Source organism: Rhinolophus hipposideros (genome assembly GCF_964194185.1).
Source record: "Rhinolophus hipposideros genome assembly, chromosome: 15".
NCBI lineage: Eukaryota > Metazoa > Chordata > Mammalia > Chiroptera > Rhinolophidae > Rhinolophus > Rhinolophus hipposideros.
The window spans coordinates 47,380,660-47,394,805 of NC_138061.1; the positions used below are offsets into that span (position 1 = coordinate 47,380,660).

General features: G+C 43.1%; 1 protein-coding gene across 1 annotated transcript in view; it reads left to right on the plus strand.

Moving 5' to 3' along the window:
- Positions 1–202: 202 nt before the first annotated feature.
- Positions 203–14,146, plus strand: part of SRGN (serglycin) — a 29,948-nt gene continuing 16,004 nt past the window's right edge. The window contains exons 1-2 of the mRNA XM_081074722.1: positions 203–616; positions 2,376–2,680. The gene's annotated coding sequence lies outside the window, so the exon portion shown is untranslated. The remainder of the gene's footprint in view (positions 617–2,375; positions 2,681–14,146) is intronic.

Here is a 14,146-nt window from a genome sequence, read left to right on the forward strand (position 1 = left end):
GGCATGTGAATTATATCTCAAAAAAACAGAATGGAAGTGAAAACAATACAAAAGTTCTGCCTAAATTTAGGTTGGCTACTTATTCATATTTTGTGGGGAATTTGGGGATCTGGGCAGAGTCTCAAAAATGAGTTGTTTTTTTTTTATTTTTTATTTTTAGCCTTCACTCTAGTTCAGGTGATGGTGCTAAATTTAGAAAGGCAAGAAGGGGGAGGAAAAGTGCAGGCATGAGACTGGGATTCTAGTGTTCGTGGATCCGGAGGCTTAATATTTGGGAGATAGTGAAGAGAGAATGTGGGCTGGGGACAAGCCAGTTCTAGATTTACTCAGCTTAACATTCGAGAATTCTCTCTGCCCTTTGCCTCCATCTTCTCTGCCACCATCCTTTTACAAGCCACCATTATCTTGTGTCTGAACTACTGCAGTTGCCTCTTAAGTGCTTCATTCATTCCAGAAATATTTACTGAACACCTGTTAGGGAAGTGCACCGTTCCAGGTATTGGGGATCAGCAGCGAACAAAACACACAGAAATCCCCGCCCTCAGGGAGCTGACATTCCAGCAGAGCCAGACAGCAAACAGATGAATATGCAAATTGCTTGATGTGTTAGAAAATGGTAAGTACTCTGGAGATAAAGCAGAGGAGGGAGATAGTGAGTTTTGTGCTGAGGAATTGCAATTTTAAATTTGGAGGTGAGGAAGACCTCATTGAGAGGGTATCATTTGAGCAAAGATTGACAAGTGAGGGGGCAAGCCATGTGGATATCTGAGGGAAAAGTGTTCTATGCAGAAGGAACAGCCAGAACAAAGGATTCAAGGGAAGAGTGGCCTGGAGTGGTCCTGTTTGTAGAAAAGCAAGGATGTCATTGTGGCTGGGGGAGAGGGAGGGAAGCAATGAGGTCAAAGAGGTAAGGGGTGGGGGCACCCCCTAGGATCTTAAAGTCTCTGTTCTTTCCTCTCTGCAAAACCTTCCAGTGGCTTCTAATTCCTTCCAGCCTACAAGGTTCCCGCGTGGTGTAAGCCCCCTGCCTCTCAGACCCCAAAAGCTACCCCCCCACACTGCTTTGCCAAGCTCTTTCCCACCTCAGGACCTCTTCCCTTGTGGTTCCCTCTGCCTGGAAAGACTTTCCCCCATCTTCCTGGCTGGCTAGTTCTTGTCATTCTAATCTCAAACTTCACCTTTTCTGTGGACCCTGTGTAAAGTAGCCCCCACCTCTGATTATTCCATTACTGATTTTATTTTCTTGCTTTATGACTACCTAAAATGATCTTGCATGTTTTACATGTGAGTGGTCTGTCTACTCCCTCAGAAAGGAAGCCCGTGAGGTCAGAGACTTCCTCTGGCTTGTTTACCTGCCGTTCCTGGAGTGTTCCTTAAAAATCATCTGTTGAATGCAGAGGAATTCGATGACCTTCATCTCCTGGGGTATTCCTCGGATTGAAGGGGTGGCTTTTGGGTGTCAGCACAGCCTGTAAGCTTTCCAGAGGGGTTTATCATTGCACAATCCAGACAACCTTTGCTCTAGGGGATGAACGGTTGTACCTTTGGCTGGGACCCAGCATTCTTTACCTCTGTCTCTAGGAAGGAGAATGCTTTGTGACCTCCACCCTCTGTCCTATGACAGTGACATCCACCTGTGACATCTTGGGTGGATTGTGTAACTTCTTTGAAATTGAATTTCCTCTGTAAATGAATATAATGCTGCCTTACTTAAATCTAAGTGTTATTGTGAAGTTAAATAAGATAATTAAGGACTGAACAAATACAAAAAAAAAAAAAAAACCCTTCCAAGGTTCTATCTGCTTTCCTTCTCCTAATCTCATTTCAGCTGGCCAACTCTCTAAAAACTGGGGATGAGGGAAGCTTCTGAAATTACTGATCTCTGAGATTTGAGAGTATATCAGGGACCATCTGGCCAAGGGAGTCTCGAGAATTCGTGTTACAGATGGGGAAACTGAGGCCTACAGTGGGGAAAGAATATGTCCAGGAGAACTGGGGGAAGGTCCTAGGTAGCAGTCATCAGATTGGGAGTTCTAACTCTGGGGGCTTCATTAAAACCCTTAGAATTATGTGAATAATCTTATGGTTACAGTTATTTTACTGAGAAAAAGTTCGCCAATATTTTAAGGGGTTTCTACAATGGCCTTAGATGCTAAGAACACTTTAAGGGTCATGGACTCTTTTGAGAAAATTATAACTGAACTCCTTGAGGTGTCATGTTACCATTCTCCTAGAAAATAGCAGTGCCAGGTTCATAGCAGATGCCCCCAAACTATCTATTGAATGAGTGAGTGAGTGAGTGAGTGAATGAATGAGGAATGAATACATAGATTAATGGATTGAGAAGTGACACCATTTCTTCCATTTCATTCCAGTGCTCTTTTTACCAACTCACAAATATAAGAAGTTAACCCTCTTCCAAAAAGGACTGAGGACCTTGGATGCTCATTGCCTCGTGCCTGACTGCCCCGCCCCTCCGGGATGATGTCCTGGCTGGCTGCACATGTGTGACAAGCAGCCTCTGTTGGACCATGCTGTCAGCTGACGTGAAGATGGTCCTATTGTATGTAGAAGATTCAAGTTTTCCCGTCTGACTTTGCCAGATGTCAAGAAACCCAACCTCCTGCTCAGCCCCAATCCTTGGGAGTACAGCTCGGACAGGGACAGGAGGCAGAGAGAGGTGAGTGGCTAGAAGTCCCAACTTTCCAGCTTTTCTGGGCATAGACTAGTGATTCTCCTGGGGGCTGGTTTGGTTTGAGACACAAGAAGGTCCATTAAAACAAAATCACCAAGCAGATCCTTGCATTTTAGACTTCAGTCACATTGGCCCAGAAATACCCAGACCAAAGGTCTGGGAACAATCTGAGAAAGGCAGAGCTGGACCCAAGACTGGGAAGGCTGACAGGTAGAGAGTGTGTCAGGACCTGGGCCCTGCTGACTTGGAGATTCCCTGACTGGACACAGGAGATTCCTGCTGACTTGGAGATTCCCCTACTGTGAGGAGAGCTTGGTGGTACTTTCTTTAGGAACTCTGAGGGAAGTTTGGGATTTCCTGGCTGGTCAATAGGGTTAGGGAGTACATTCCAAAATAAAGGGGGTTTTCCTTTAGTCGCCAATGAAATCAGAAGAGTTGCCATTTAGAAATACAACTTTGTGTGGAGGTAGTTTCAGCTTTGTTGGTGACTGAAAGCTGGAGCTGGGACTTCCTCCAACACTTGACTTCAGTCATTCTGAAAATGTAGAATTCTTCTGGGCCCCTCAGACCTGAGTCCCTTTCGCGGGGGGTTTTTAGTGTGATTCACTTTTTATGTCTTCCAAGGTGTCCTTTCATTTTCCTGAAATGGTTTGCTAGTATTCCTTGGAACTTTAAGGGCCAATGGAACCTTGATCTCTGTGAGAACTGAGGTTAGCCCGTAGCCCACTGGGCCCCTGGTGCTCTTAGCACAGGACCTGGATGGAGTACGTGCTCCACAACCATGGTCAGGTCAGGAAACACTGCACTGGTTTTCACAACTCCAAAAAAAAGGGGTGAAGCTCCAAAAATAGGGGATTCACTTGTAATTCTGGCACAGGAACCAGGGTAGAATAGTATGTAGCCTTTTGGAAAAGCAAATTATGAAGACTATGTGGGAATATATAAAAATATAAGTGGTGGAAAAATATTATCCGGTAATTAGGTTATGGTTGACCAGAAACAAAGGCAAATGGAAATCATTGTGCTAAGGCAGTGAGATTATGGGTAGTGACTGTTCGAGGTTTTTCTTAAATTTTAACGTGTCATATCATCAATGTAAGGTAACAACCAAACCTCTGCAGCGGTATTCTGTAATAGATGTAACCAGGACTTGCGTGGCCGAAGTCCTTTGCTTGTGCTAGCTAGACAGAGCTCCTCATGGACAGGGTCCATTTTGTTCCTGACCCACCCCTGGGACCCCACCCCTAGCACATAGTAAGTGCTTGAGAAATACTTGCTGAACTAGTGGCTCAATGGGCAGCTTATGCCAAAGGTTAAGTATTTTTTGAAGATACCCAAAGGGGTTTTGATTGGAGGAGAACTTGGGAAAAGAATCACATCTGATTCACAAACCACCAGCCAAAGGAAAAGTTTAAGTACCGTGACCTCTTGTCTTGATTGCATATTTAATTGGGTTCTTTCCAATTAAAGTTGTTTAGTAAATATGTAACCAAAGTATTTATTTGTTTGTTTGCTTGTTTATTTATTTATTTATTTATTTTCCCTTCAAACAAGCTTTTTCTTGTTTGAATAAAATCGCAAAAAAAAAGAGGGAAAAACCCTCTGTCCACATGGGTACCTTTGTGGGTTCAGAGCCCAGTGAGGGTGATAAAGGGCTGCACTCAGGGAGAAGTGGTGGCCTAACTGACACCGCCTTTGGGACTCAGAATCCATAACTGCAGGTCGACCTCTCTCTTGCTCCAGGTGTGGGCCTCTGTTGAGCTGGAAGGCAGGGCATTCGCTGACCTCTCTCTCTTCTTGGGGTCCTGGAGCGTGGGTCCCTGACTCTGCCAGGGCTTTTATATCAGCATATGGAAGGACTTGGCTTGTGGCCAAGGAGCAAGTGGGATGTTTTTCGTTTGGTTTGGCATTTGCTAACTGGTAAAGGTCCTGCCTCACACTATTCCTTCTCTAACACCCTGTGTCTGAAATACCACTGCTAGTTCCTCCTGAAGGGTAGGGTTTCAAAGGCTCCTGCTCAGGCCCGGATCTGGAGAGGGAGCCTCTCTGGACCATTTCTCCAACAGAAAAAAGAACCACAGGTGATTCAACTCTGGGGGAGATTAACCATTGAATTAAGTAGTGGGACATTGTGTCTGGGAGCTAGAAATGATGTGTCCCTAGCAAGGGAGGCCCCGAGCAATTTTATCTTTTCTAGAGCCTCGACCTGGAGGACTAACATTAATTAATATATCCAGCCAGTTAGTCACTCAACTAGCAAGACCGTGAAAGTATGGCATATAACATAGTGAATGTTTGACCTCTTACTCTGTATTTTCCAAGCAGTGCACCAAGCCCTCTACACATGATATTCTCTTTCAATCTTCCTGACAACTCCGTGAGGTAGATAATATCCCTCCTTTAGAGGAACAAAAACCAAGGCTCAGAGATGTGATTTGCCCAGTATCATGCAGCTAAATATAGTAATGCTATTTAATAGCTAACGACCATTGAGCACTTACTACTAGAGGGCTTCTTGTTTCAACTCATTTAGTAACATCCTCATGAAGGAGACCTTTCACCAGCTTGAAAAGAATTAACCATTTTATCAAGTGTAGGAACTGGAATACGAGAAGGCTAAAGGCTCCCCAAGGCATCAGCTAGCAGATGTCAGCGTAGGGATAGGAACACGGGCAGTTCCACGAGCTGTGCTCTCCATGCTATGTAAGTGTGGCATCCAGCTGTGTCTGGTCCACAGAAATGTCCTAGAGCCTGATGTGTGCCAGGCACATACGACGACCCTGGTGATCAGACTGGTGACCCAGTTCCTGCCCTCGGACATCCAGGAGGACCCACGCAGGAAGCAGCCTGGCCTCCTGTCTCCTCCTGCCTGCAAAGGGCAGTCAGCAGAGACCCTAACCTCTTCCTTTGTAACTCCCCAAGGTAATAGTTGTCCTTTTTGGGGGACTAAAGCGAGAGGTCAGGTGTCTCTAGAGCTTGTTATCCCTGAGACTTGGGTCTCTGTGGGGTCTTGCCTTACATGTGCACTGTGGGGTTTTCCCTACCTCTGCTTCACACACGCACCGCACAATAGAAGATGCTGCTGATGGATCCTGTCAGAGAAGCTCCTCCCAAGATTTAGAGGCCAGGATTAAGGGGTCTTAAGTCAAAATTTCTTCTAGGGAGCAATTGTGCTTGGCTACATGGCTCTGCCTTTGGAGGTTCTGGAGGGATGTGAGATGATCTGATTTATATTATAACAAGCTGACTCTGGCCACTGCGCGGTGACAGAATTGCCAGGACCTGAGGGTGAACGTTTTCCCTGTAGGATCAGCCCTATGAGAGCCCATTTCAGCCTGAGTTCTGGAATCCTGCCCTGGATTGGAGAGGTCCTCTCTGTCCTACAGGACAGGGCTTGGTCCTCTCTGTCCTACAGGACAGGGCTTGGCCCTGGAACTTGGCCTCGGCTGATCAAATTCTATCCTTGACTTCCTCAACAGTACAATCCTCAGTGGACTGTGAAAGCATTAAATATATTAATATGTGACAAGTACTTAGCCTACTGCCTGCTTATACTATACATGTGAGGAATTATTATAATTACCCCTGGCCTCACGGGCAGAGATGGACAGAAACCAGGGTCCATCCTGGCTACTCCCCTTTATCAGCCAGCCTTGAGCCTCCATTCTCCCCTGTGAGCTGGAGATGGTTAAGCCAACCCCACATCCTGACTCCCACGTAGTAGACCCCTCCTCCCCCAAGATCAAAGAAAATAGGTTTAAGATTTCTCCGGAAATCTTTTGCTCCAGTTGTTTTCCCTTCCTCACTTCCCAATTGTCCACTCACTCACCGCCACCTTCCCCCAAGCTGCTCATTCTTCAGTTCTCAGATCTAGTGTGTCTCCTTGTAGCTTTTGTCTCAGCTGGGATTACCCTTTGATCCTGGTTCCATCTCTCCACCTCTGGGAAATGACATACACCTTTAAGGACTTCTAACATTACCACACCTGAATGGTAAGGGTGCCTACTTACTGGGCCCTGACTGGGTACCTGGCTTTGTTCTTTATTGCCATGTGCCGGGTCTTCACACAGATGTGCTTGTTTGATCCTTAGAGTTCCTTGGAGATTGGTGTGATTACCACCCCATCTAAAAGACAGAAAAACCAAGGCACAAGTGATTAAACATCAGGCCTGATGCCGTAGCTAGGAAGTAGTAGATTTGAACCCAAGCAGTCTCAGTCTAAGCCCCAGCTCCCAACCACTCCATTGTTTTGCCACCATGACCTATATGTTTAGAATCCATAGGAATTCGGAAAAGGAACATTGTCTTTGTCCTATGGATGTCAGAGCTTTATTTGTTTACTCTTTCTTAACCAAAAGATATTTTACTCCAGAGTTGGACGGCTCAAATTCCCCCTGGTTATATTCTGCTGGCGTTTTGTTTCTTTTTAAGGAAGGTGTTCTTTCTAAATCTCACTGAACTCTCCTATACTCAGAAATAGGCATATTTTCTCTTGCTCTGTCACATGGAGAGATGGAACTCTGCCAATCTGCACATTCTTTCACCAGCTTGAAAAGAGTCTTAAGATGTCTCAAAATCTCTCTGAGCCAGTTCTTCTCTGAAGCAAGACAAACCTGGCCTCTTTCCACTATACTGGTTTCCTGTCCCTGGCTCTGAGAAAAGTATTTGGAGTTTTCCAGGCTCTCTCCTTCCATTGGTTAGGCTCTGGCCAATGAGTTACACCTAGGGTGTGCACAGGGTCTAAAGCAAGTATGGATGAAAAAGGAACCACATACAAAACCTAATAAGCTCAGGGGAGGCCTGCATGGTGGGCCTTACAAACTGAGAGACCAAAGTAACCACATAGGATGGCCTAAACATAAAACTTCCTCACTAAAAGCGGGTCATGGCAGTAGTCACATCCTAGGCCTGTAGCTTCTTTAACAAAGGTCAATCTTTACCGTAAGTGAACCTGTCTATTGTCTTTTTGCGTCTAAGATATCATACCTTTGAAATGTCAAAGTAATCTTTTCCAGACCCCTCAGGGTGCCCCCCACCTCATCAGAGCACCAGACCACAGAACCCCTCATTGTTATCTTGTTCCCCACATACCATTTCTATGTGCTGCAAATGTATACTATCCTGTACCCACCAATGTAAAGGAAGTATGTGTCTTTCTGTTTTACTTTTTATCTAATCCCAAAAATTTCCTTGCTTTGCTTTCTCCTGCCCCTTTAACCTACCACCAATGGATTTTATATAACCCTCCCTACATCTCCTTTTTTGATTCTAATGTGCAAAATAAACTAGAAAGCTTCCATTCTCTGGAGCATTGAGATTTGCTTGCTGGCAACTGTCATCAGTTTGGCTCAAATAAACTATAAAAATTCTCTATAGCTTTGAGGTTTCTTATGTCGACACAAGCCACACTGGGGTTCTCTGCCCCTGCTCAGAGTTTTATTTTAGCTTAATTTGTTGTTTTCATATTCCAGAACGTTTAGAAATGAAATAAAAGTATAAAGAAGTAGGAAAACATACGATGCCTAAGACCCCCCTCTCCTGACGTTTGTGCAGATTGGAGTTTACTTGAACCTGAGGGCCTGCCTGCCAATGTGCAGAGTACTGCATGGGCCTTTGGCAGGGACAGTCCTTGCCCCAAGGTTTTTACAGTATGAGCTGGTGAGTGTGGAGAAGAGCTTTGAACAATTTCCGTTCTAACCAGTATTTATTGAGCATCTATTGTGGCCAGGGATTCTTCTGAGCACTTGGGGTACATCAGTGAACAAAAGATCCCTTTTCTTCTTCAAAGAGTTTCCGTTCTAGTGGGGAAGGCAGACAATGAGTTGATAAATGCTATAGAGAAAAGAAAAGAAAGAAAGGGGTTGGCATGCAGGGTGTGTGAGGGGAGACTGCAGTATTAAAAGAGGATTGTGGCCTCCTTAAGAAGGACATATTTGCGTCAAGACTTGAAATAGGTGATGGATTTAGCCATGCGGGAATATACAGAGTTTCAGGCAGCAGGAATCGCTAAAGCCTCAGAGAAACAAGATCCAACACAAACATCAGGAAGGGGCCACCCAAAAGATAAGGAGTCTGAGAAGGGGCCAAGGGGGAGGGAGGAAGGAGGGCTGGCCTGCCTTTGCTAATTGCATTGTGTGGCTGCCGTGCTAGGTGGAGCGATTTACCAGACCCTGGGGACCAGCCTCTGCCCAAACCTCTGGGCCAACGGAAATCAGCTCTGATCCAGGCTCTTTCAAACTAGGACCTGCCTTGAGTAGGCCGTATACTCCCTGGGCCTCAGTGACCTCAGTGGCCTCGTTTGTAAAAGAAGATAGCCAACATCTGTATGCTCCCTGGTCTCCTGCCCGCCAGCCCCCTGAGTAATAACAATACTAGTAATAATAGTAATAACAAAAATAATGATAATAATGTTACAAATAAGATGGCAATTGCATCATTTTCCCAGGGTGAATAAGTTAATTAGTCTCATTATTGAGGTTTTTTAAAATCAAAAGTAAAACCATCTAACTTCTGTGGTTTCTGAGGAAAAGAAAGGCAAGAGCATGGTCTTTGGTCAGGAAAAAGAATTAGGTGAAAGAGGCAAAAGGCTTCCTCTCACCAGCATTTAACCGCCTTCCCTTTGTAGGAACTGTGCTCCGAGGGCCCGTCTTGGCTGCACCTTGAGAGTATTTCCTTAGCTGAGCTTCAGAACATCCGCAAGCAGCCAACTGTCAGTTTGGGAACGTTTGGGAAGTATTATGCAAAAGGTGGAAAAAACGGTCTTTGACAAAATAAAAAAAGAGAGAGAGAAAATTTGGCAAAGTTTCCTAGCCTTTAGGTAGGGGCCAGAAATGCAAAAATGTGTTCTCATAATCTGAGTTGCTAAAAGGAGGTTATTTGAGAGCACCATATTGTCAGATACTTGGTTTTGCCTAGGATTCAGGGTACTATGACTCTAGGCAAGAGCTTTTCCTACCCACGACAGACAGGAGTGTTTAGTTTTTAGTTGTAGAGGAGAAGTGAGATGAGCTTGTTGGGGAAATAGGACTAACAAATGAAAAGCACACCCAGGGAAGTTCATCCAGACAGGAGAGTTTATGTGAGGGGTCACAGAACTGGTAAGAATCAGGGTCTGAAGTCAGATTATCAAAGGTCAAATCCCACCTGCTTTTATAATATTCTGTGCTTCAGTTTCTCATCTGTATAATAGGTATAACTTCACAGGGCAGTTATGATAAAGTGAATGAATACACAGGAAGTCCTTAGAATGGTACCTATGTCCTAGTGAAACAACCAACAGTGGGTGCTTTTGTCTTTGGGTTTCATGGGTTCTTCCTAACCAACATTTGAGTGTTTTTCATTGAAGGCTGCCTATTTGGGGTACATCTTTTGTGCAAGCACACTTTCAGGTCATGTATCTGTCTTCTTTCTAACCAAGATTTTCTTTAATCTTAAAAGAGCCACCATTTTGTAAGCCAACACTGTCCAACAGAAATATAATGCAAGCCACAAATATAGGACTCTATATGTGACTTCAAATTTTCTAGTAGCCACATTTAAAAATATAAAACAAGTGAAATTAATTTTAATAATATACATTTTTACCTAATACATCCAATATATTATCATTTCAACATACATTCAATATAGAAATTGTTGATGAGATTTCACTTTCTTTTCTTACTTACTACCACTTTGAAATCCAATGTATATTTTACAAATACAGCGCATTTCAATTTGGGTTAGTGGCACTCCAGGTGCAGGGGCCACATGTGGCTGCCATATTGGACAGTGCAATGCTAAATGACAGGAAGGTGGTTCTTGGCCGTCAGCTTGGGTGGGCTAGTCAGACTGGACCCTGACTCTCTCCCAGCCACTACTATAACTAGAAAGGCCTCTGAGGTTTGGGGGGGGGGGGGCTCTTCTGGTCATATGGAACAAGGAGGATCTCGGTGCAAGCCTTGCAAGTCCAAGGGTGCGGTTTTGAACTGAGATGTATTGAGCAAGCTCTTGCTTGCCCCTAACGGTCTTTTCCTCCCTCCCCTGAATCTAACCTCATCCTCCACCTCCAATTTAATCTTGAGGATTAAATTCTCAAATTAGTTTATTCATGATTATCATCCTCTTTTAAGATGCAAATATTGGGATAATACCTTCACTGAGTATCAACTGAGACTAAGTAGTTGAGATAGAGAAGAGGATGGGAAGCAGAATGCTTTTTTGGGTGCTGTTTGGAAGCTCTGAGAAGTGGCAGTGTTTAAAAGCCAGTAGTGATAGGAAAGGGCTGATTGCTGCAGGGTTTCTGCCTCTAATGAGCCCTTTCAGCACAAGTCACTTAGTTCTAATAGGAACCTCCTTAACCAAAGGCTGAGTAAGAGCAGACACCAACGTTGTGGGCATCATGTGTCCATATTTTTCTAGGTGAATGAGTCTGCATCTGAAAACTACATCAGGAGTCCCTCAAAGTAGGAATTTTCAGACTTGTCTTGCCCATCCATTTCTAGCAGCCCAGAAGAAGGAGAGGCAGCTCCTTTTCTTCTGAGGAAATGCCCTTTAATCCTATTTGAGGAAATTTTAGTTTGGTTTCTACAGTAGGCTGTGCCTTGGGGAAGACTGGCTTGATTTTGAGGACAGAACCTCCTCTCTGTATCTCTCCCTCTTCTCATTCTGTCATTTTAGGGTAAATGTGCACATCTTTCCTCCAATTTATTGTTAAGGTTTGTGTGAAGGGAGTCTCATTTCTCTGTTTCCAAGTTCTTGGGAAGAGTGGAAGGGACCTCACTTTTTCCCCCAGGAATGCCTAGTATTATTACCTCCAGGGATACTCTAAAATGTGAAAAGTTCTGCTCTTGTTTCATTTGTGGTAAGATTGGACTATCTATATAACCCACAGATGTTCTTCCCTTCAGTCTTACTGACTACTACTTTTTTCCAATCTATTACTATTTTTCCAATCTATTAGTGTTTTCCCAATCTATTCCTAGCTAGCTTGAAGAAAATTACTTTTATAAAGCAGTTCCCAAGAACTGATCTCTGACCCAAGTCCTTCAGTCTCATTATAGCCAAAGAATGCTCTCCATTAATAGTTCTTTTTTGAGTTAAACTTTTGTCAGCAATCAAAATATTTTTTGAATGTTTTTTTAAAATTACTAATACAATAATTTTATTTTATAAATTTGGCATAGTCTGGAAAGGATGAAGAGGAAACATTTGTCATCCTACTGTCTAGAAAACACTACTGTAACTTTTTGGCAATCAACAGTTATTTGAGCCCATTATGTTCCAGTGAAAACTATATTCCTACAATAATCCAGGTGTAAAGACAAGATTAGCACAAGCAACAAAATAGAAATATTCAATACAGAATTCATTCATTTATTCATTTATCCAGTGTGTCCGGAGAATGCTAAACTAATCTAGAAGTTTAGTCCCTTTGGGGATATCATCAAATAAAGGTCATCAAATGTAGAGCATGTTATCGAAGTCAGAAGAGCAACTCATTCCAACAGTATATATTTCTTCAAGGGAAAGTAGGCAATATTCTTTCATTCTTTAGTGGAGGGGGTGAGGGTGTTAAACGTTAAGATTTCCCATGAGAAAATTTTTTACTATCTCAATGTAATAATAACTGTGACCAAACGGTTAAGTTTCTAAATAGCATTTCACTGAGCAATTTTATTTTTTATGTTTGTGACCAAGACCCCCACCCCCTAAAAAAAGAGCCTAGAGTATGGAAAAAAAAATAAGAACCAACTAAAGTGTAGCAACTTAATTGGTAAATGTGGTCAGCCTTGGAGGATTGAAATCAATGGGCCGTTGAAGATCTGGTTGGTGCTCTGTGGTTACAAATTAAGCGACAAAAACTTTTCTCTTCCCTAGTGACAAATAACCTTAAATATAAATGCAGATAGGTGAGTGGAATTTCGGTATGTGTGTTTCAGTATGTGTATGAAATTGAGTTGTGAAGTCTGGGAAATACTGTCGCAGAGTTTGGGAACTTGGAAAGTTTACTTATCTGCAGAGGTGGTGAATTGATGCATCGGTTACAGAATTGTCAGGAATTGACAACCAAATTAGTTCTGGGGACATCGTGGGGCCACATAGTGTCACATAAAATAAAAGCAATAAGAAGAGATGAGAGGGAACCCAGTGTGCTAACGACTGGTGTGTGCCACTTTGAATTCCGAAGGCAGGACATGGCAGTGGTAATTTCCGGATGAAAGGTGATAAGGGATTTGTTTTTTCTTTTAAGTCCCACCTTGCCACTCCCCAACTGCCCACTTTTCCATAATAAGCAATATTAATTTTGGAATTAGGAAATATAATTTACTAAAGATATAAGAAATAATTTAGAATAGTATTGATAGATAGCATGTCTTGGGAGAAAGATAAGACTTAAGAAGTCAAATAAGGGCCTCCTTTCTTGATTTATTTTCAAAAGGCCTGGTTCCCCCTAAACCATATGTCCACTCCTGTTCCACTCCTGTATGTCTAAAATTTTCTCTAAAAGATTTGTTTCTAATATTTGTGATCCCTGTGAAAATATTCCCAAGAGAAGTAACACATCCCACTGCTCCCAATTATTTATGTCAATAATATTTAGCACGTGGCTCTTCCATTACAACTTTTGGTTTTTCAAAGCCCTTTGAAAACTTTGGAATTGGAATGTCATATTCTACTAAACTCAAGGTAGCATTTGAGAAGTGTTTTGTCCTTTTAGTTTAAAGAACGTATTTTTTTAGAGCAGTTTTAGGTTCACAGCAAAATTGAGCAGAAGGTATAGAGATTTCCTATATATCACAGCCCCTCGTTTTTCTTCTTGTCAAATTATAGATCCAAACTATGGTGGGGGAGCTCTACCCCTCGCCCACCCCATCTAAGATTAAAACATTAAAAGTCCCAAACTTTTATGTGTTTGGGGAGGCTTCTGGACTAGGGTCATGGAGACTTTCAACAACGGGAGATCCTGCTCTTGGGAAACTGAGTATGTGGCTACAGTGAGAAGGGAGGAGCTAGGGCAAGGAGCTACTGGCCCAGGTAACTGTTTTCTTCATTTCAATTATTGTGTTCTTCATTTCTGACTAGTTCTTTTTTATGTTTTTTATCTCCTTTTCCATGTTTCTTATCTCTTTGTTGAAGTTCTCGCTGAGATCATCTATTCTTCCCCTAATTTCACTGAGCACCCTTATAACCAGTGTTTTGAACTCTGCATCTGGTAGATTGTGTGTCTCCATTTTATTTAGTTCTTTTTCTGGAGTTTTGTCCTCTTCTTTCTTTTGGGACGTATTTGTCTCCTCGCTTTGGCTGCCTCCCTGTGTTTATTTCTATGTATTAGGTAGAGCTGCTGTATCTCCTGGTCTTGGTAGAGTGGCCTTATGTAGTAGGTGTCCTGTGGGGCCCAATGGTGCTGTCTCCGTGTCCACCTGAGCTGGGTGCTCCAGTGGACACCTTTGTGTGTGTTGTATGTGCCCT